Source organism: Capra hircus, chromosome 28 (assembly GCF_001704415.2).
Source record: "Capra hircus breed San Clemente chromosome 28, ASM170441v1, whole genome shotgun sequence".
Lineage (NCBI taxonomy): Eukaryota > Metazoa > Chordata > Mammalia > Artiodactyla > Bovidae > Capra > Capra hircus.
In genome coordinates, this window is record NC_030835.1 from 21,279,773 (window position 1) to 21,302,774 (window position 23,002).

Below are 23,002 nucleotides of genomic sequence, written 5' to 3' on the forward strand. Positions count from 1 at the left end.
GAGAATCCCATGGACAGAGAAGGCTGGCAGGCTACAGTCCATGGGGTCGCAAGAGTTGGACACGACTTAGCAACTATGCAACCACCATCATGCCTAGGTATGGGGTTCCTGTGTCACTGGATTCTTCTGTGTTTAGTTTTTAAAGACCCTCCATAATGTTCTCCCTAGTGTGGGTACCGATTTACATTCTCACCAACAGTGTAGGAGGGTTCCTTTCTCTTCACAGCCTCTGCAGAATTTGTTGTTGTGAGTTTTTGATGTGGTCATTCTGATCAGTGAGGTGGTGCTGCATTGTACATTTGAGTTGCCTTTTTCAAAGAACTGGTGATGCTGAGCATCTTTTCATGTGCTTTATGACCATCTCTATGTCGTCTTTAGAGAAATATACATTTAGATCTTTGGCTTATGTTTATTGAGTTTTTTTAAAAAATTGAGCTGTAGTAGTGGTTTGTTGGGCTCCAAAATCACTGCAGATGGTGACTGAAGCCATGAAAATAAAAAACTGCTTCTTGGAAAAAAAGTTATGACCAACCTAGACAACATATTAAAAAGCAGAAATATTACTTTGATATCAAAGGTCTGTCTAGTCAAAGCTATGGTTTTTTCCAGTGGTCATGTATGGATGTGAGAGCTGGACTATAAAGAAAGCTGAGTGCTGAAGAATTGATGCTTTTGAACTGTGGTGTTGGAGAAGATTCTTGAGAGTCCCATGGACTGCAAGGAGATCCAACCAGTCCTAAAGGAAATCATTCCTGAATATTCATTGGAAGGACTGATGCTGAAGCTGAAACTCCAATACTTTGGCCACCTGATGCGAAGAACTGACTCAATGGAAAATACCCTGATGCTGGGAAAGATTGAAGGCGGGAGGAGAAGGGGACGGCAGAGGATGAGATAGTTGGATGGCATCACCGATTCAATGGACATGAACTTGAGTAAGCTCGGGGAGTTGGTGACGGACAAGGAAGCCTGGCGTCCTGCAGTCTATGGGGTCGTAAAGAGTCGGACATGACTGAGCGACTGAACTGCACTGAAGTGGTTCGTATGTGTCGGAGCCAAATTCCTTGTGGAATCAATCCTGAATATTCATTGGAAGGACTGATGCTGAAGCTGAAGAACCAATAATTTGGCCACCTGATGTGAAGAACTGACTAACTGCAAAAGACCTTGATTCTGGGAAAGACTGAAGGCGGGAGGGGAAGTGGGCAGAAGAGGAGGCAGTGGTAGGCTGGCATCACCCACTCAACGGAAGTGAGTTTGAGCAAACTGGGAGATAGTGAAGGACAGGGATGCCTGGCGTGCTGCATTCCATGGGGTCACAAAAAGTCAGGACTTAGACACTGAACGACTACAAAAAACTGGATCCTCCTGAATATGAAATACCCAGCAGCTCCGCTTTTCATGGTGGTGTTACAGAAACTGCCACAAGGCGGCAGCACTTCTTCATGCCACACTGCCTTTTTTCCCCCTGCAATTTCCATATTTTCTATTGGAATATAGTTGATTTCTGATGTTGTGTTTGTTTCAGGTTTACAGGAACCCAACTCAGTTATATTAATACATAGATGTTTATCTATTCCCTTTTGGGTTTTTTTGCATACAGGTGATAACAGTATGTTAATAAACTTCCCTATGCTATTCAGTAGGTACTTTTTGATCATCTGTTTGATATATATTAATGCACATGTTAATTCCAATCTCTTAATTTATTCCACCTGTATTTGGAGGTTCGGCACTCTGCTGAGGGCAACAGGCACTCCAGGTGCATTTTGGAGGCACACTGCCTGCTCCACGCTCCCAGTTCCCTTAGCCCCAGGACTCTCCAGACTTGGGACCCAAGCCAAGCAGGCTCCAGGTGTGTGACGCCAGCCTAGGTCACTGTTTCCTGAGGGATGTAGAGTCAGCATTTCCCTTTTGTCGTTTCTGTTTTTAACCCCATCATTTGTATTGAAGTCAGGTGGCACTAGTGGTAAAGAATCCATCTGCCAATGCAGGAGATGCAAAGAGATGTGGGTTCCATCCTTGGGTGAGGAAGATACCGTGGAGAAGGGGGTCCCACTCCAATAGTCTTGCCTGGAGAATTCCACGGACAGAGGAGGCTGGAGGGCTACAGTCCATAGGATCACAAAGAGTCGGACATGATTAAGCAGCTTAGCACGCATATCAGTGAATTACAGTCTCGTGGGTTTTTTCCTTGTTCCTTCTACCACAACTTGTTTCACTTTTCTTAATACACGGATGCGTGTGGATATATATTTTTGTTGTTGTTGTTTCCCATATAGGTTATTACATGGAGTAAGTTTCCCTGGGTCATACAGAGGGTCCTGGTCATTTATTTATTTTATAAATAGTTGTGTGCATATATTACTCTGAAGCAGCTCATTTCTTCACACCACACATCTTTATATCTTAGTGACTGAAAGCTTATTTTCTAAGTCTGTGAGGCTGTCTCTCCAGGCGAGAAGTTCATTTTTATCCATCTTTAGGTTACACCTAGAGTGATATCATATGATACTTGAATCTCCCTGTCTCCCTTACTTCACTCAGAATGATCATCTGCTTTCTTTCCTGTGGCCAGACTTGGCATTCTTTCCTACTGGCTTATGGTTGAGAAACATCGCGTGGTGTGTATGCCCCCTGTCGTCGATATACATTCATCTGCGCTTCTACAATTAGCTTGATTACCTGTTGCTCATTGTATGTAGTGGGGCCGAAATTGCAGGGTTACCCACTTCTTTTAAAATTTTGGTTGTCTTGATCCCACCCCAGTCCAGACATGAGGCACATGCCTGCTTAGGCTCCAGAAATGGAATACAGCCTAACTGGGAAGGCTTCAGGGAATAAACTAGGCATTGCTTTTTCCCCTTGTCTTTAATCTCATGCCAGTGCTATGTTGGAATATAGTCGATTTGCAGTTTTGTGTTTGCCATTGGTGTACAATTGCCTGATTCAGTTTGACACTTACATACAGCGTATCTGTTCTTTTTTGCTTTCTTTTGCCATAGAGGTTATTGCAGAAGGTTAGCAAATTCCACGTTCTGAACATCAAGTCCTTCTTGAGCATCTGTTAGAGATAGAGATTTCTGTGTATATATGGAAGGAAGGAAGGTAGGAGGTAATCCTTTTGGATTATCTATTACAGACACAGATTTCTGTACATATATTGAAATATACTTGAAACCGACTTGAATGTTGGTTGTGTTTGGAATTTGTTTCTGCAATGCCCTTTCCTAAGGACAGCTGTCATTAACAGAACTTCAGGCCGTGTGAATTAGAGGTGCCGGTAAGCCCTTGGTGGTCAAGTTGCAGTTACAGAAAATGTCCACAAGGTGGCAACACTTTTTCTTGCCCAACCCGGGTTCCTGGGGCAACCGGAGCATCAGGGAAAGCGGGCCTCCCCCGCTGTGAATTCAAGTGGAATGTGCCTGAGCAACACTTAAAGAGGCTTGTGTCTCACTGCTTCTTCACCTAAAGCTTCACAGCTCCAACCCCAGACTAATCCCAACCAGGGCCGCAGCACCCAGCTGAGGATGCCTAAGGTGTCTAGGAGACTGCCCTCTCAGCAAGGAGGCTGCACTCTCTAGGCTTGAGCTGGGGACCCCAACACCAGGAGACCTGGAGGCTTCGTGACTTTTCCGAGGTCCTCAAAGCCAGAGGGTCAGGATACCATCCTCTGGGCACTAGGAAGTGTGGTCCCAGCCAGATTAAACCAGACAGTAGAGGTAACAGGTCACTTAATTAAGGGCACTCTGTCTGGTCGTTTCAACCCCATCACAGTCCAGCCATTAACACCATGACTGCCCAGGTTCCAGGGATGGAACAGAGACCCAAGTTAGGTACATACTTCATATATGAAAATAGAATTTTCTTATTTCATGTATGATAATATAGGTGCATATTTCATATATGAAATATGGACTTTTTTGTATTTCATATATGAAAATATGGGGGCAGATTTCCATATATGGTAATAGAATTTTCTATTTTTCATATATGAAAATATGGGGCACATTTCATACATGAAAGAAGAATTTTCTATATTTCATGTATGGCAATATGGGGACATATTTCATAATGAAAGTAGATTTCCTATTTTTTATGTATGAAAATATGGGGGCATATTTTATACATGAAAGTAGAATTTCTTATATATCATGTATGAAAATATTGGGGCATATTTCATATATGAAAGTAGAATTTCCTATAATTCATGTATGAAAATATGGGTATATACATTTGCAGAGTGAACTCCTTTGCTATTGTTCTTTAAAGAAGAGAATCCACATTTTACTATAACTTATAGTGACACTATTCTTACAACTTTCTATTGATAAATCATGAGTTTCACCTGATAAAGGTGATAGGGTGATTAGGGTGATTTAGGGCAATAGCTCTCAAACTTCAATGTGCTTCAGAATCACCTGGACGGCTTTGTGAAGTGAAAATATCTCCTGCCATATTAATAAGCAAGAAATATCCCAGCCGTCAGTGACTTCTGGCCTCCAAATGTGAATGCGAGCCCCACCAAACTGTGATCCCGCAGTGTGTGTTGGATTCCAACACCATTTTGCTGAGGAGCTGGGGGAAGGCAAGAAGCAAGATGAATGAGACAGAATAGCCAAGGTGCATATGAAAGGAAGGAGGGCCGCGTCTTCCAGTGCACAGAATGCTAAATTCCTTAGCTTGATACCTGATCTTTGCTGTTCAGACTGCCTGCTCCCTTTGTTGCAAACTTGTATATAGCCTGACTTCCCCCCGCCTCCTTGGAGCAGTTTTCTCAGAGCTTCTAAGATGCTGTCTCTCATGCTCGGAGTCCTAAACATTCCAACCAAATAAAATAACTGTACTTTCAGATTGTGACTATATTTTTTAGTCGACAGCTTATTAACTCACATTGTCAGACTGTAGGACCAGAGGTTCTTGTCGTGGTCCGGGCACGGGCTGGAAAAGAATTTCCAGACATGAGACAGAATAAGGGCAGTGAGTGGGAGACGCTGTTAGAACAGCGGGCCAGCTCAAGGGAGAACCGCCATTGAGCAGGGGTCCTTAGTCCACTTTTATAGCCAGGGTGCAAGGAGTGGGACAGGGGTCTTGCGGGTCATTTGCTGACTGGATGAGGCACGTATACTGGGTGGGGGAAGAGAAAGGCAAATACCTTCTCCTTAAGGGGTAGGAGGGGAGACAGGTTATACTGCTCAGAAGGACCTGAAATCCATTAATAGTTATAACATGGGGGAGAGAAGGACAATAAGGGTCTGGTTTTTCCGTTCCTGCATTCCAAGATCCTCCTTGGTTTTATCTGCTCTTTCGTCCTTGGGTCACCACAGTTCTAATTTAGTAGATTTGCACATACCAGTCTAGGGACCATAACGAAAATCACTGTGCCATTTTACTTAAGTCTTCTAAACCAAGTATACTCTCTTAACATCTTCAGTTCAGTTCAGTCACTCAGTCATGTCCGACTCTTTGCAACCCCACGAATCGTAGCACGCCAGGCCTCCTTGTCTATCACCAACTCCCGGAGTTCACTCAGACTCACGTCCATTGAGTCCATGATGCCATCCAGCCATCTTGTCCTCGGTCGTCCCCGTCTCCTCCTGCCCCCAATCCCTCCCAGCATCAGTCTTTTCCAATGAGTCAACTCTTCGCAGGAAGTGGCCAAAGTGCTGGAGTTTCAGCTTCAGCATCATTCCCTCCAAAGAAATCCCAGGGCTGATCTCCTTCAGAATGGACTGGTTGGATCTCCTTGCAGTCCAAGAGACTCTCAAGAGTCTTCTCCAACACCACAGTTCAAAAGCAAACTCTCACATCCATACATGACCACAGGAAAAACCATAGCCTTGACTAGACGGACCTTTGTTGGCAAAGTAATGTCTCTGCTTTTCAATATGCTATCTAGGTTGATCATAACTTTTCTTCCAAGGAGTAAGCGTCTTTTAATTTCATGGCTGCAATCACCATCTGCAGTGATTTTGGAGCCCCCCAAAATAAAGTCTGACACTGTTTCCACTGTTTCCCCATCTATTTCCCATGAAGTGATGGGACCAGATGCCATGGTCTTCGTTTTCTAAATGTTGAGCTTTAAGACAACTTTTTCACTCTCCACTTTCACTTTCATCTTAATGGGTATTGAAGTCTTGCATTTGAAAGAAGACTTCTAAGTGACTTCTTCATTAGGGCATTCTGAACTGAAATCAAAATGTCAGCATCAAAAATATCATTAAGTAAAGTGTTTTTTAGAGAACATACACAAAAGCAAGCGAAAAAAACCTATATCCTGTAGGTTGGCTAATTGGCTTGATTTGACTAGTTCTTTGTAGGGACTTCCCTGGTGGCTCAGATGGTAAAGTGTCTGTCTACAATGTGGGAGACCAGGGTTCAATCCCTGGTTTGGGAAGATCCCCTGGAGAAGGAAATGGCAATCCACTCCAGTACTATTGCCTGGAAAATCCCATGGACAGAGGAGCCTGGTAGGGTACAGTCCATGGGGTCGCAAAGAGTCAGACACTTTCACTTTGTGAAGCAAAAATAAAGAGTGAAAGTGGCTCAGTGGGTAAAGTTTCTGTCTACAATGCAGGAGACCCGGGTTTGATCCCTGGGTTGGGAAGATCCCCTGGAGAAGGAAATGGCAACCCACTCCAGTACTCTTGCCTGGAAAATCCCATGGACTGAGAAGCCTGGTAGGCTACAGACCGTGGGGTCACAAAGAGTCGGACACGACTGAGCGACTTTCCCTTTAAAATAAAGAGTAAATCTACTTTATGTGATTTTTAAAAATCACGTAATCATTAGTTTCTTAATTAAATCTTCTATTTTAAAAAATTTCCTGTTTTTATTTTCCTTATTTTTTCCTATTGATTGTTTTTTCTGTTTGTAGCTAGCCATCAACTGTTTTTTTTTTTTTTAATGAATTACAGTTAATTTACATTACTGTATTTTCCTTGAGTGTACAACCTAGTGATTCAATGTTTTTAGGAACCCTAGGGATGAGATGGCTGAATGGCATCATTGACTCAATGGACGTGAGTCTGAGTGAACTCCGGGAGTTGGTGATGGACAGGGAGGCCTGGCGTGCTGCGATTCATGGGGTCGCAAAGAATCAGACACGGCTGAGCGACTGAAATGAACTGAACTGAACTGAGTCCATTGAAAGTTATTACAAAAAACTGGGCATATTTCCCTCTGCTGTATGCTATATCCTTGTAGCTTATTTATTTTCTACATAGAAAATGTTTTCTACGTGGTTTGTATCTCTTAATCCCCTACCCTGATCTTGCCTCTCCCACTTCTGCCTTCCCTATTAGTTCTCTATATCTGTGAATCTGTTTCTCTTTCATAGATAAAGTCATTTGTGCCATATTTTACTTTCCACATATAGGTGACATTGTACAGTATTTGTCTTTGTGTTTCTGACTTACTTCCCTTTGATAACCTCCAGGATTATGTTGCTGAAACTGGCATTATTTCAATCTTTTCTATATTTCATATATGAAATGTGAGTGGACACTTCCATATATGAAAATAGAATTTTCTACATATCATGTAAGAACACATGGGTACCTATATCCATATATGAAAATAAAATTTTCTATGTTATATATGGAAATGTGGGTGCATATTTCCATAAAAGAAAATAGAATTTTCTGTTTTCTGTATGAAAATTTGGGTGTATATTTCCATATAAGAAAATCAAATTTTTGTATTTTCTGTTTGAAATATGGGTGCGTATTTCCATATATGAGAATCTTATTTTCTATACTTCCTTTATGAAAATATGAGTTCCGATTCTAGGTTTAGCTCTCTTGATACTTTTTTCTGGCGTGTGGAGACTCCCTTATAGAGGATATTGCCAGTGTACATTCCCAGCGACAGCGTGGGGTGTTCCCTTTCCTCGAGGCTCTCTCCTGCCTTTATTGTTTGTGAACTTGTGAGGATGCCCATTGTGAACGGTGGGATTTGATTTCTAGTTGTCATTTTGTTTGGCATTCCTGCAGTAATTAGAAATGCTGAGCATCTTGTCCCATGAGGCAGTGTGGTATTTTATATAAATTTCTTTTTAAAGAGTGTGAGAAAAATTTACCAGTGGCAAGTGGCTTTTAGCTAGTCCATTGTTTGTAAATCCCTGCCCCAGGACATTTCCTGAGGGCAGCTGTCATTAACAGTGCCCCAGGGCTTCCCTCATAGTTCAGTCGGTAAAGAATCTGCCTGCAGTGCAGGAGACCAGGGTTCGATTCCTGGGTTGGGAAGATGCCTTGGCGAAGGAAATGGCAACCCACTCCACTATTCTTGCCTGGAGAATCCCATGGACAGAGGAGCCTGGCAGGCTACAGTCCGTGGGGTCGCAAGAGCCCGACACGACTTAGCGGCTAAACCAGCACCACCAGACCTTGTAAGTCAGAGGTGCCAGTAAAGCACCAGTGGTCAAGTTGCAGTTACAGAAAAGGTCCACAAGGCGGCAGCACTTTCGCAAGCACACTTTTGGTTCCTGTGGCGGCAAACAGAGCCTTAGGGAAAGTAGACTTCCTGGGCTACGAAGTAGAGTGGAATGTGCCTGCGCAAACACAAACAGGCTTGTGTCCTAGTACTTCTTCTCTCTGAAACTTCGCACCCTTAACCCCTAGATGAATCCCAGTGGGGGCCACAGCACCCAGCTGAGGGGGCTAAGGTGCCCAGGAGGCTACACTGAGTAAGGAGACTTGAGCTGGGAACCCCAGCACCAGGAAAAATGGAAGCTGGGTGACTATTGCCTCCAAGATCCTCGAGGACTTGATCCAGCTCTGAGCTCTGATCCCAGCCAGAGCCAAGCAGACAGTAGAGGTTTAAAAAGGGCTCAATGAAGGGCACCCTATCAGGCCGTCTCCATCCCACCCCGGTCCAGCAGTGGAAACCAAGCCTGTTCAGGCTCCAGGGATGGGATAGTAGCTCCAGTCAGGGAGACTGGAGGGAATCAAGTAGGCATTGCTTTTCTTTTGTTTCATTTAACATCATGCCAATGCTGTGTTGGAGTACTGCTATTCTTGTCCTCAGTGTTCAGTTCAGTTCAGTCACTCAGTTGTGTCCGACTCTTTGCGACCCCATGGACTGCAGTACGCCAGGCTTCCCTGTCCATCATCATCTCCCGGAGTGTACTCAAACTCATGTCCACTGAGTCGGTGATGCCATCCAACATCTCATCCTCTGTCATCCCCTTCTCCGCCTGCCTTCAATCTTTCCCAGCATCAGGGTCTTTTCAGATGAGTCAGTTTTTCCGCATCAGATGGCCAAAGTATTGGGGCTTCAACTGCAGCATCAGTCTGTCCAATCAATAGTCAAGACTAATTTCCTTTAGGATGAACTGGTTGCATCTCCTTGCAGTCCCGTATACAACCACCCAACTCATGTGTTAAATATGTATGAAGTATCTCTGCTTTTTTTCGATTTTTTCCCCTAGAAGGTGTAGCCCAGTGCTGAGCATCAGGCCCTTGTGGATTATCTAATCTCAGATCCAGTTTTCTGTGTATATGAGGAAGTTAGGAAGGAAGGAAGGAAAGAGATAATCCTTGTGCATGATCTCTGAGAGAAAGATGTCTGTGTACATGCGGAAGACTGGCAGGCAGGGAGACAGGCAGGCTCTCAGGAAGGGCCCAGGGGGGTAATCCTTGTTGATGATCTATTAAAGATAAAGATTTCTGTGTCTATATTAGTCCTGACCTCTTAATTTATTCCCTGCCCTTCACTATGGATCCCTTTGTTTGACTTTGAATTCTCAGAGTCTCTTGTTGAGTTGCAAATTCATCCTTTTGCATCTTTTTTCCCCCCAGTATTTCCTAGAAAGGACATAATATGCTATTGCCTTCCTCTGTCTGACTGATTTCCCTTAGCGTATGATTCTCTAAGGCCTGTCCCTGTGGCTACAAGTGGCACCATTTCCTAATTTCAGTTTTGATTTTTCATGGCTGTGTAACTCTCCATTGCGTATATGTACCACGTCTTATTTCAGCTTTAATCTGTCGGTGGAGTTTATGCGGGTTCTTTGTCAAAGCTATTGTGAGTTAGTGCTACAGTGCCTGTTGGGGTTCATGTACCTTTTAATTGCTAATTTTCTCAGAATATAGACTCAGCTGTGGGAATGTTAGATGCTAGATTTAGCCCCTCTTGATAGATATTTTTTAGGCATTTGGAGACTGTCCATTATACTGGCTGCTGCCAAAGTATATTCCCACCAATAGTTTAGGGGGATTCTTTTTCCTCCAGACTCTTTCCTGCGTATATTGCCTGGAGACTTCTGACATTGGCCATTGTGAGTGTTTTGAATTGACTTCCCATTGTCCTTTTGACTGGCATTCCAAGAACAATTAGGGATGGTGAGAATCTTGTTTTATGGAGGAGGTTTGGGTGTGTTTTTTTATTTCTTTTTTCTTTTCATTTTCTTAAACGGTGTCAGGACAGTTTACCTTTGGTAGTTGGCTTTCTAAAAGTCGGCTGTGTTTAGAATTTATTTCTCTGGTGCCAGCCACAGCATATTTCCTGAGGGCAGCTGTCATTAATGGAATCCCAGGCCTTGTGAATTGAGGTGCCTGTGAGCTAGAGTGACCAGGTTGTAGTTACAGAAAACCTCCACAAGACGGCAGCACTTTTCATGCCCACTTTTGGATCCCTGGGGGCAATCGGAGTCTTGGGGCAAGCTGGCTTCCTGGCCTGTGAAATAGAGTGGAATTTGCCGGAGCAAACAGGAAAGGGCTTGCGTCTCACGACTTTTCCCCCCTTAAAGCTGGGCTGGATGAAGCACAAGCTGGAATCAAGATTGCCAGGAGAAATATCAATAACCTCAGATATGCAGATGACACCACCCTTATGACAGAAAGTGAAGAGGAACTGAGGAGCCTCTTGATGACGGTGAAAGAAGAGAGTGAAAAAGTGGGCTTAAAACTCAACATTCAAAAAGTGAAGATTATGGCATCTAGTCCCATCACTTCATGGGAAATAGATGGGGAAACAATGGAAACAGTGACAGATTTTATTTTCTTGGGCTCCAAAATCACTGCTGATGGTGACTGCAGCCATGAAATTAGAAGATGCTTGTTCCTTGGAAGAATATCTATGACCAACCTAGACAACATGTTAAAAAGCAGAGACATTACTTTGCCAACAAAAGTCCATTTAGTCAAAGCTATGGTTTTTCCAGTAATCATGTATGGATGTGAGAGTTGGACCATAAAGAAAGCTGAGTGCTGAAGAATTGATGCTTTTGAACTGTGGTGTTGGAGAAGACTCTTGAGAGTCCCTTGGACTGCAAGGAGATCCAACCAGTCCATCCTAAAGGAGATCAGCCCTGGGATTTCTTTGGAAGGAATGATGCTAAAGCTGAAAGTCCTGTACTTTGGTCACCTCATGTGAAGAGTTGACTCTTTGGAAAAACTCTGATGCTGGGAGGGATTGGGGGCAGGAGGAGAAGGGAGCAACAGAGGATGAGATGGCTGGATGGCATCACTGACTCGATGGACGTGAGTCTGAGTGAACTCCGGGAGTTGGTGATGGACAGGGAGGCCTGGCGTGCTGCGATTCATGGGGTTGCAAAGAGTCGGACACGACTGAACAACTGAACTGAAATGAACTGATATCAAATGTTCCGCCTATGTTTTCATTTAGGAATTTTGTGGTTTCTAAGATTAGGTCTTTAATCCATTTTGATTTTATTTTTGTACATGCTGTTATAGAATATGTTAATTTCATTCTTTTACATGTCTGTCCAGTTTTCCCTCCAGTTATTGAAGAGATGGTCTTTCCTCATTATATAGTCTTGCATCCTTTGTTGATTGTAACTACATGGGTTTCCATCTGGAATCTGTCCTGTTCCATTGGTCTGTGTGTCCTTTTTTGGCCAGTATTATGTGTTTCGATCAGCTTTGTAGTACTGTCTGAAGTCAAGGAAACGGAATATCTCCAGATTTAAAGTTGTTGTGGCTCCTCAAGTTCTCTTGTGTTTCCATAAAAACCTCAAAATTACTTGTTCTGGTCAGTGAAAATTGCCACTGATATTTCATAGGGATTTCACTGAATCTCAGGTGACATTCGGTAGTATGGTCAGCTTAACAATATTGAATATTCCAATCCAAGAACATGGTTTATCTTTGCATATAGTTGTGTTTTAAATTTCTTTCACTAGTGTCTTTATAGTTTTCTCAGTACAGATGTTGAACCACCTTAGGTGAGCTTATTCCTAGTTACTTCTTTTTTTTTTTGAAGTGATTGTAAATAGGATTGCTTCCTTAATTTCTCTGATAGCTTATTAGTGTACAGAAATGCAACAGATTTCTGTATATTAATTTTGCATCCTGCAACCTTACCAAATTCATTGAGCTTTAGTAGTCGTGTAGTGACACATTTGGGATTTTCTGTGGGTAGTATTTCACCTGGAAACAGTGACAGTTTAATTTCCAGTGTAGATTTCTTTTTATTGCTTTCTCTTTGCTTGCTGTCACTAAGACTTTCACAACTATATTGAATAATAGTGGCAAGGGTGGACAGTCTTGTTTCTGATCTTAGAAGCAATGTTTCATCTTTTCACGGCTGAGTCTGATGTTAGCTGCGTATTTATGAACATGGTTTTTATGCTGAGGTATGTTTCCTCTATACACTTTCAGGTTTTATCATAAATGGCTGTTGACTTTTGTCGAAAGCTTTCTGTGCATCTGCCCCGTCCAGCACAGCGGGTGAGAAAGACCTGAACCAGGGTCGAGTGCATAATAAAAAGACAGACACATATAATTTGGCAAGTGGGGAGTCAGAGGGCCCTCCTGCTCTCCATGGCAGAAAGACAAAAAGACTCCTTTCAGCCCGCACTTTTATTGGCAGAAGTCACATGACATCATTAGGGACTAGCTATACAGGGAAGTTTCAGAGAAGGCAATGGCAACCCACTCCAGTACTCTTGCCTGGAAAATTCCATGGACAGAGGAGCCTGGTAGGCTGCAGCCCATCGGGTCACTAAGAGTTGGACAGGACTGAGCGACTTCACTTTCACTTTTCACTTTCATGCATTGGAGAAGGAAATGGCAACCCACTCCAATGTTCTTGCCTGGAGAATCCCAGGGATGGGGGAGCCTGGTGGGCTGCCGTCTATGGGGTCACAGAGTCGGACATGACTGAAGCGCCTTAGCAGCAGCAGCAGCAGCATACAGGGGAGTTTGATTAGCGCAGGCTCTGCTCTTGATCAGGAATACCTTGTTTTGTTTCCATGGGGATGGACGCAGGGGTAGGCAGTGAAGTGGAGCAGAGAGCACGTCCCACCCCAAGAATGTCCGTTAGGCATGCTTGCTAGGACAATCAGGAGGGTGCAGTTTGCTGCACCCTCGAGTCATGGGGCAGGTTCTGACTTCTGCTCCACCAGGCTGCAACATCTCCCGCTTTTTGACTGCAGGGCTATCACGGTCATCCAGAATAATAATATAGGGCTTTTTTTGTGTTAAATTTGGAAGTGCCCTGTTAGGATCAGGGAACCAGTGAGAATTGTTTGTACAAACTGAAGAGGAAGGGTCATTCCAAGTTAAGGGTCTAGCTAATGGAGGATTTGGAACATAAGTCCAGTACAAATCAGCATCTGCCCCAGTTACCGCACAGGAGACCAATACCACCATAGCCAGCAGCATGGTCTCAGGAGTTATAGGTGTCTGAGTGTGCAGGAGCTTCTGTTTGCTCTTCTGACTGAGGCTCTTCAGTTGTCCCCAGGTCACAGGAGGTGCCTGACGAGTGCGTGGTTGTGGTTCTTGCTTGGGGGGGTGGGGTGGGTCCGCCAGGCGCAGCCATTGGAGTTTCTGTGTCACCATTGCCATGCTCACTGTGGGTTCCCACATCTCCTGTGGTGCAAATGGGGGGTTCATGATATGGCTTGAAGTACCTGCTTGGTATCCAGCGAGGGCCATGACCTGTTGAGACACAGCCATATCCTCATGCCCATGTTAGTAGGGGGGTTGGTCCTTCTTCCCATGGACCACCTTCTAGTGCCTTCCACCAGACCTGTGGGTGTTGCACTGAAGGAGTATGTGAATGGTGTTTCTCATATGGGGTTGAGTTTTGGTCATCTGTTGTGAAAAAATTTAAGGTTAGGAGAGCTAAATGCAGATGTGCAGGTGGAGATTTCCCTGCTAGCCCCCTTTTTTTGCTTTAAAAGCTGATTTTTAAGAGCACAATGTGCCTGTTCAATGATAGCTTGGATTATATGGGATGCCTATAGAGTGACGAATAAACCAGAGAGAGCAAAAGGCTTTAAAAGCTTTACTGGTGTAAGCAGGCTTAAAAGATCAGCCTGAGAATTGCCAAAGGTGAGAGGCCCTGGGAGGGGGAAGTGAGCTCGAATATGTGTAATTAAAAAAAGCAAAGAAATGGGAACGAAGAGTTTTTTGAAATTGGAGAAATAGGAGGAATAATTCCTCAGAAGTAACATGTTTAATTTTTGCAGTCTCAATAGACTTGGTTATTCCAACATAGGCAGAGTCACTAACAATATTAATAGGGGCCTTATCTTTAGAAACAAGTACTGTAATTACTGCTACTAGTTCCACACATTGGAGAAGGTGATGGCACCCCACTCCAGTACTCTTGCCTGGAAAATCCCATGGACAGAGGAGCCTGGTAGGCTGCAGTCCATCGGGTCGTGAAGAGTCGGACACTTTCATGCATGGAGAAGGAAATGGCAACCCACTCCAGTGTTCTTGCCTGGAGAATCCTAGGGACAAGGGAACCTGGTGGGCTGCCGTCTATGGGGTCGCACAGAGTTGGACACGACTGAAGCGACTTAGCAGCAGCAGCAGCAGCAGCAGCAGCAGTTCCACCCACTGAGCGGAGGTATAGGGAGTAACTAGAGTCTTTCCTTCCTCAGGACTGGTAATGCCTGCTTTGCCATTGTTAGAGCCATCTGTAAAATAAGTAGGAGCATCTGGGATAGGTGCGGCTTTGGTGACTCTGGGCCACACAATGGGAATTAGGGAAATAAACTGTAACAATTTATGTGCAGGAGGGTGATTGTCAAAAATGCCCACAAAATCAGCAAGGATAACCTGTTATGATAAGCAAGTTTGCCAAAGTTGCTATGTTGAGTTTTGTCAGATGGAACATGAATAGCTTGAGGATCAAAGCCAGTCAACTGGTGAGTACGTTTTCTTCCCTGCATAATTAAATTAGACACAAGGGTAACGTACGTCATCAGGGTCTTGCCCTCCTGAGAATGTGGAAACAACCATTCTGTGATGCCAAATGTAGGCTGTTCCTGAAATAAAACTCCTGTAGGGGTTTCTGGAGAAGCTACAACAATGAGAATAGGATAATCATAATGAATACGATTAAGTTGAGCATTTTGAATGGCAATATTTACTATATCAAGTTCCTTTTTAGCTTGTGGAGTCAGAGTCTAGGGAGGAAAGGGCTGAGTCCCCTTTAAGAGTCTCAAACAGTTGTTTAAGTGAACTGATATGGATGCCCAAAGTAGGGTGCAACCAATTAATATCTCTTAAAAGCTTTAGAAAATCATTTAATGTTTTGAGATTGTTGTATCTAATGGATACTTTTTGGGGTGTAATGGTGCGTTCTGAAACCCAGTAACCTAAATAGAAAAAGGGAGCTGTTTTTGAATTTTTTCAGGGGCTACATGTAGTCCCCATCATATAAGGTCATGCTGAACTTGGTGAAAAAGTGGGTTTAGGAGAGACTACTCTGGGGCAGCTAAGATTATGTCATCCATATAGTGAAAGATATAGACTTGAGGATAGAGGGACCAAGAATGCTAGCCACACATAGCATAGGACTATTCATCATTTCCTGAGGCAACATTTTTTATTGGTACCGTTTCATGGGAGCTTCTTGGTTAATACTGGGCACCGAAAATGCAAATTTCTCTTTGTCTTGTGGGGCAAAAGGGATTTTATAAAAACAGTCTTTAAGATCCAGAACTACAGTTGGCCAATTTTTGAGGTATGGCTGGCTGAAGGGGATGGGAGTCCAGGCTGCAAGGCCCCCATGGGTTGCTTAACTGCATTAATAGCTCGAAGATCATGACACAGCCTCCATTTGCCTGAGTTTTTAGGGATTGCAAAAACTGGAGTATTCCAAGGACTAGGACTCTCTTCTGTGTGTCTTACTTGAAATTATTCATCTGCCAAGGCTTGTAAAGGTGTAAGTTTCTCCTTTGCTAGAGGCCATTGATCCACCCAAGTAGGTTTAGATGTAAGCCATGTTAGAAGTGTGGCGTGTGGTGGCAGAGAAATGTCAATGGCCCTAATTTAAAAATTGTATATCCTAGCCCTTTTCTGTCCAATTTGGGCTGAATAGGTAAAGGAGAAGGATCTCCCTGTAAATTTTTTCCTAGCCCTTTTCCTGGTTGGTACCCCATTCTCGCCATCATATGATTTGTCTTTCCCTCGTTGGTAAGAACCAGGTGCCATTGGGCAAGCAGATCTCTGCCCCATAAATTATAGGGAATGTCTGTAATAAAAGGTTAGAAATGGGCGAGTTGTTAATCAGGCCCTAGGTAAGGAAGAATTGCTGCAGTTTGAGCAAGTTGTTGGGGTTCTCCCAAGCCTGATGTTTTCCCCTGGGGTTCAGTCAAGGGCCAGTCATCTGGCCATTGACGAGAAGTAATGATGGAAACATCAGCCCGAGTATTTAAGAAACCAGAGAAGGTTTTTCCTTGAATTTTAACCTTACAAGTGGGCCAATCTGAGAGTATTTGTTGAGTAAAGCATACTACTTGATCACCTGTGCTCCCAAATCCTTATTCGCCTCTGGTGACAGAATTAGAATTGTTAGGGATGTGGTAAGGCAAGAGAAGGAGCTGAGCAATTCTCTGACCTTGAGGAATGACATGAAATGAATCAGAGAGAGAGAGCCATTACTTTAATTTTTTCCTGAATAGTCTAGGTCAATAAGGCCAGGAAGAATTTGGAGGCCCTTAAGATTTAGGCCATTTTTGCCCAGAATGAGTCCTACGGTCCCCGGTGGAATGGGGCCTTGGATCCCAGTAAGAATTGCTAAATGAGGATCCGATTCACTAATCTGAACAGTTACTCTGGTTGGGAGGTCCAACCCAGCACTTCTGCTGGTAGCAGCTGAGAGGCTGAAGATAGCCTGAAAGGTGTGCTGGAGGTCCTCACAGGGTATGCCCCCGTTGTTTGTGGGGCCTGATGCTGGCCCCGTTGGCCATTTCCCAGCTGTAAAGGGGAACTGTTTTTATGAACTTTTGATCTGCATTGATTAGACCAATGATTGCCTTTTTGGCACTGAGGACACAGTCCTGGTGTTTTAATGTCACCAGTAGGTGGAGGTATTATAACACCTGTTTTGGGATGGGAATGGCAATCCTTTTTTATATGTCCAGGCTTTTCACTTTGAAAGCATTTGGCAGGGGAAGAGTTAAAATTATTTTTAAAGGCAGCACAAATTGCTTGGGCTAGCATGGTTTGTTTGTGGGCCTGTATACCAATATTTTGACATGCTCGGACAAAATCTGCAAGACTGCCATTTTGATGAATAGGGTTAAGGGTGGCCTTACAATCTTCATTGGCATTTTCATAGGCTAATTGTTTTAACAAAATGTTCTCCGCTATTAATTTGACAGCGGAGAGCAGATGAGAGGCGGTCTACAAATTCAGTAAAGTCTTTTCCGGGTCTCTCTAATATTTTAACAAACGAACCAGTATGCTTGCCAGGGTCTGATACCGTCTGCCACGCCCTTTGGCAGCATTAATACCCCTTTGTAAGTCAGCTGGGCTGTTGGACTGGTATATTGCCTTGTGCCTGTGAGCATTTCAAAAGTAAGACTATGTCTATTGGCCAAATTAATATTGGCTTGCTTTTGGCACAACTTAGTATAAGAGGCAAAAAACTGTAAATATTGGGGATCACTTTAAGCAGCTTTGGCTAATATTTTAACATAGTAAGAAGAGCATCTCCCACACAAATTTCCAATAGTTCCTGTGTATAGGGGGAATTGGCCCCGTTCAACCTAACACTAGATTTTAATTCCTTTAAAACCTGATTTCAAAAGTTTCATGGGTTGCAACAACCTGAGTGGGATTACTGGGGTCAGGCCTGTAATCAAGAGGGAAAGCAAGATGGTTCGCAATGTACAAAGCGCCCGAATGAAGGGCGGAGGTCATGGTCTGCTGAAACCGAGCCAGCGGCTTATCCTTCCAGGACATTTCTGGACCCGATGGAGAGGCTGTGCTGGAAAGTCGCCCTTAGGCTTGGATGGCAAAGGGGAAGAATGGTTAACAGGAGCCACCTCTGAGGACATGGCCTTTCACATGGTTCCTCGTACTGTAGAGGGTATAGGACCAATCGCACTAGCCCCCAGGTTGCAAATACCGTCACGAGTATGTGATCCCGTCTCCTGTGTGCTGTTTTTAAATTTTCTCCCACTCGGTCCCAAATTTCAATACGTAGAGCGCCTTCTTCTGGAAGCCAGGGGTTATATCTAACCACCTCTTTTAGCAATTGCGTCAATTGCTCCTCTTTTACCTGCGCTCCAGCATTATGGCGGAGTTGCTTCAAAAGCTGGAGATCAAGTTTCTCACCTTTACTCAAATCATTCCTCATTGTTACCCTGACTTCCTAAGACAACAAGGGACTTCCCCCCTTAGAGTCTGAGGGCCTGGTCTCCATCCAGGCGTCTCATGTACCGCTCTCTGTCTTCGCGTTCAGTTTTTTCCCTTGCGGGAATCCTTCCCAGCTTCAGGTCCCCGTTTGGGCGCCACCTGCCGCTTCCAACACAGTGGGTGAGAAAGACCTGAAACAAGGGCGAGCGCGTAATGAAAAGACAGACATGTAATTTGGCAAGCGGGGAGTCAGAGGGGCCTCCTGTTCTCCATGGCAGGAAGACAAAATAGCTGCTTCCAGCCAGCACTTTTATTGGCAGAAGTCACATGACATCATTAGGGACTAGCTATACGGGGGAGTTTGATTAGCGCAGGCTCTGCTCTTGATCAGGAATAGCTTGTTTTGTTTCCACGGGGACGAACGCAGGGGTAGGCTGGGAAGCGGAGCAGAGAGCACGTCCCGCCCCAGGAATGTCCGTTAGGCATGCTTACTAGGACAAGGAGGGTGCGGTTTGCTGCACCCTCGAGTTACGGGGCAGGTTCTGGTCTCTGCTCCACCAGGCTGCAACATCCATTTACTGAGATGGCTTTTATTTGATTTGTTACTGTGTTGCATCACATTAATAGGTGGATACTGAGCCATCCTTCCGTCCCTGGGATAAATCTCGCTTGATCATGTGTGGTCCTTTTAACAAATTCCTGAATTCCCTTGTTAATTCATTGAGGGTTTTGCATCTATGTTTATCCGTGTTACTGGCCTGCAACTTTCTTGCTTCTGTGATTTATTTTTTTTGGTTTTGGCCGCAGGGTGATGCTGGCCTCAGCATGAGTTTAGAAGTGTTCCTTCCTCTGCAGTTTTTGTGGAATGGTTTCAGAAGGGTCTGCATTAAGTCTTCTCTGAATGTCTAGTAGAATTCATCTGTGATGCCATCTGGTCCTGGATTTCTGTTTGTTGGGAGTTTTAAATTACTGGTTAAATTTCAGTACTGGTAATTGATCTGTTGGTGTTTTCTATTTCTTCCTTGTTTAGTCTTGGGCTATTGTACATTTCAGAGAATTTGTCCATTTCTATTAGCTTGTCTATTTTATTGATGTATAGTTACTCATAGTAGTTTCTCATGAACCTCTGTATTTCTGCGGTGCCAGTTGTAACATTTTTCATGTTTGGTTTTTATTGATTAGGGCCCTCTCCCTTTTTTTCTTGATTGAGTCTGTTTAAAGGTTTATCAGTTTTGTTTCACTCTTCAAAAAACCAGCTGTTTGCTTCCTTGATCTTACCTGTTTTTCAATTTTTTATTTACTTATCTTGATACTCTGATATTTAAGATTTCTTTTCTTCTCAATTTGGGTTTGCTTTATTCTTTTTCTAGTCCTTTGGGCATAAGGTTAGATTGTTAGAGGTTTTTCTTGTTTCTTGAGGCAAACTTGTATCACTACAACTTCCCTCTTAGAACCTCCTTTGTTGCATCCCATAGACCTGTGGATCATTTCATTTTCATTTGTCTCCAGGTATTTTGATTAATTTTATTACTTTTTAAAACTTCTTCAGTGGTCCATTGGCTGTTTACTCGCATATGGATTAGCCTCCAAGGGTTTGTGCTTTTTTCAGTTTTCTTGTTGATTTCTAGTCTCATAGTGTTGTGGTCAGAAGAGATGATTGATATTATTTCTAAATTTTCTTACTTATCAAGGCTTGTATTGAGGCCTAGCATGTAATGTATCATAGAGAATGTTCCACGTACACTTGAAAAGAGTGTATTATATTTTTGGATGGAATAATATGTATATAAGTGACAACATCCATATATGTATAGATATCTATATATACATATCTATCTATATCTATATACATGGGGTTCCCTCATAGCTCTGTCTGTAAAGAATCTGCCTGCAATTCAGGAGACCCCGGTTCGATCCCTGGGTTGGGAAGATCCCCTGGAGAAGGAAATGGCAACCGATTCCAGTATTCTTTTTTTTTTTTTGCAGGGTCTACAAATAATTTTAGTGAACAAATAACACAACAGCCTTCCTAGACTGAGGACTACCCTCCCCAAGCCATTTCTCACACACTTAAAGCACAGAGTTTGCACAATAAGGAATTTTAAAAAAAGTCATTTCTATGTAGAAATCAGACTCTGCCCCAACAACATCATGGACTAGACTATTTACAGGCTTTCACATTTTAAGTAATCCTATTAATGGTTGTTCTCTCCTTTCTGCCCCTATCCAGGGGCTCCAGTACTTTTCTTTTGACTGATACTGAAGGGAGGGGTATACTGTAGGGAAAAGGGGTGGTGGGCTCCTCAGAGCTACTGGCACCAGCCCTAGGGTGCTGTGCCTTACCACAGGGTGGTGGATGTGCAAGGGCAAGGGGGATTAGATACAGTAGGTGGGATGGGGCACAGGCATCCAGAGCTCTTCCTGATCCCCATCCTCTGCCCTCTCAACTTGTAGTGGGGAGAACAACTAGTTGCAGAGGGGAAGGATCGGGCCAGCCCTGGGTAGAGGGAGAAACCTCCTACACCAGTCCCTGCTCCTATTAACAGCCAGCAAATTGTCCATCCATGTGGGGCTGGGAACAAATGGGCAGGTAGGCAGGAAAAATCAGGCTTGTTCTACCCCGCAGCCTCTGTCCAACACGGGAGGAATCAAGGTAGCAAACGGCTGAAATGCTCCAAGGAGAGGGTAAAGGAAGTGAGGGAAAGGAAGCTCCCACTTTTGTAGAGCTCCCATTGCCCTGGGGCTGGAAAGAGGCAGACCTTGCTTGTAAAGTGCTGCGGCCTCTAGCAGGGCTGGGCCCTAGGCAAGCTTGGAAGAATGCAGGCCAGGCAAGGGCACAGGAACCAGGCATTCCTGACCAGCATGTGCCCTGCCATGCTCCTTGTAGGGACTGCTGGGAAAGGTGGACTGGTAACTCTGCCGTCAGCCCTCACCAGCTTCCAGCCATCTGTGGTCCACATACAAACCAACACCCAACCAGCACTGTAGGACTGCCCTGCTCACAGCTGAAGGTTTCAGGCCAGTGGAGTTTATTCACGGTTGTGGCCCCAGCCTAGGTTCCTCAATGGAAGCCACACCTTGAGCCTGGGGGTGTCTTGCTGGGGCAGTGGGTGTTTATGCTTGCCAACCCCCAGGCTCACACCTCATAGAGGATCACAGGGAAATCCACGTGGATGCGGGGGGATCCAGCTTCACGGTACCCTGAGGAATCAGGTTCTTATGCACCCGCCTCAGCTTGGCCCACTTCTGCCCGTTCTTGGTGATGACTGTCTCCTCATAGAATTCGTGAGCCAGATCCCCATCCTCGTCACAGAACATGGAGCCGCGGCGCGTGAGTACGAAGGGGGGCACGACTCGGCCTCGCGGTCGCACCAAAGCTTGCTCAGCGACTGCCGCCTCTGGGCCGCGCCCCCCACCCCCGAGGTGAAGAGCCACAGACCCCGAGCTTTGCAGCCGCTGGCGCCCATGTCAGGGCTGCCGGCGGATGGCGGCCCCGCGGTAACCGCTCTTTCAAGGCCGTCGGCGCCACCATACCCTGCCTGGGCCTTGGTTCTCAGATGCCGCGCCACCGCCGCCTTCCGCAGGCTCCGATGTCTCCCCACTCCAGTATTTTTGTCTGCAGAATCCCCATAGACAGAGGAGCCTGGTGTGCTGCAGTACATGGGGTCGCAAGGAGTCAGACACAACTTAGTGACTAAACGACCACCACACACACACACACACCACACACACACACACACACACACACATGTTGTTGTACAGTCACTTAGTTACGTCCAACTCTTTGCAGCCTCATGGACTGTAGCATGCCAGGCTTCCCTGTCCTTCACCATCTCCCAGAATTTGCTCAAACTCATGTCTATTGAATCGGTATGCCATCCAGCCCTCTCACCCTCTGTCATCCCCTTCTCTTCCTGCCTTCAATCTTTCCAGCCTCAGAGTCTTTTCCGATGAGTCGGCTCTTTGCATCAGGTGACCAAAGCTTCAGTTTCAGCATCGGTCCTTCCAGTGAACATTCAGGGGTGATTTCCTTTAGGGCTGTCTGGTTTGATCTCTTTGTTTTCCAAGGGACTCTCAAGTGTCTTCTCCAGCACCACAGTTTTGGCTTTAGCATTCTGAAAACACCAGGGAGATCAAGACACTACTTTGACATTTGCTCCATAGCTTACATTTTTCACATGATGATTTCAAATGTAGAGAGATCAATTTCTAAGTTTAGAGATAGCACAAATGGCTTTTTTGCTGTGTTGGATTAGGTTGAGTTGGGTTTTTATATCCACTTGTTTCGCCTGATTTAAGTGTTTTACCACATACAGTTATGGAAAGGAAATTTGCTCCCTCCTTTGTCTTAAAATAAGAGATTCTACCACCACGTAACGAGTAAATTAGGCAGAATTCAAAAAGATTTTGTATTTTGCAATTCTCACATTCAGTTG

At 44.5% G+C, this 23,002-nt stretch overlaps 1 pseudogene; it reads right to left on the minus strand.

Moving 5' to 3' along the window:
• LOC108634135 lies at positions 21,699 to 22,033 on the minus strand (annotated as a pseudogene).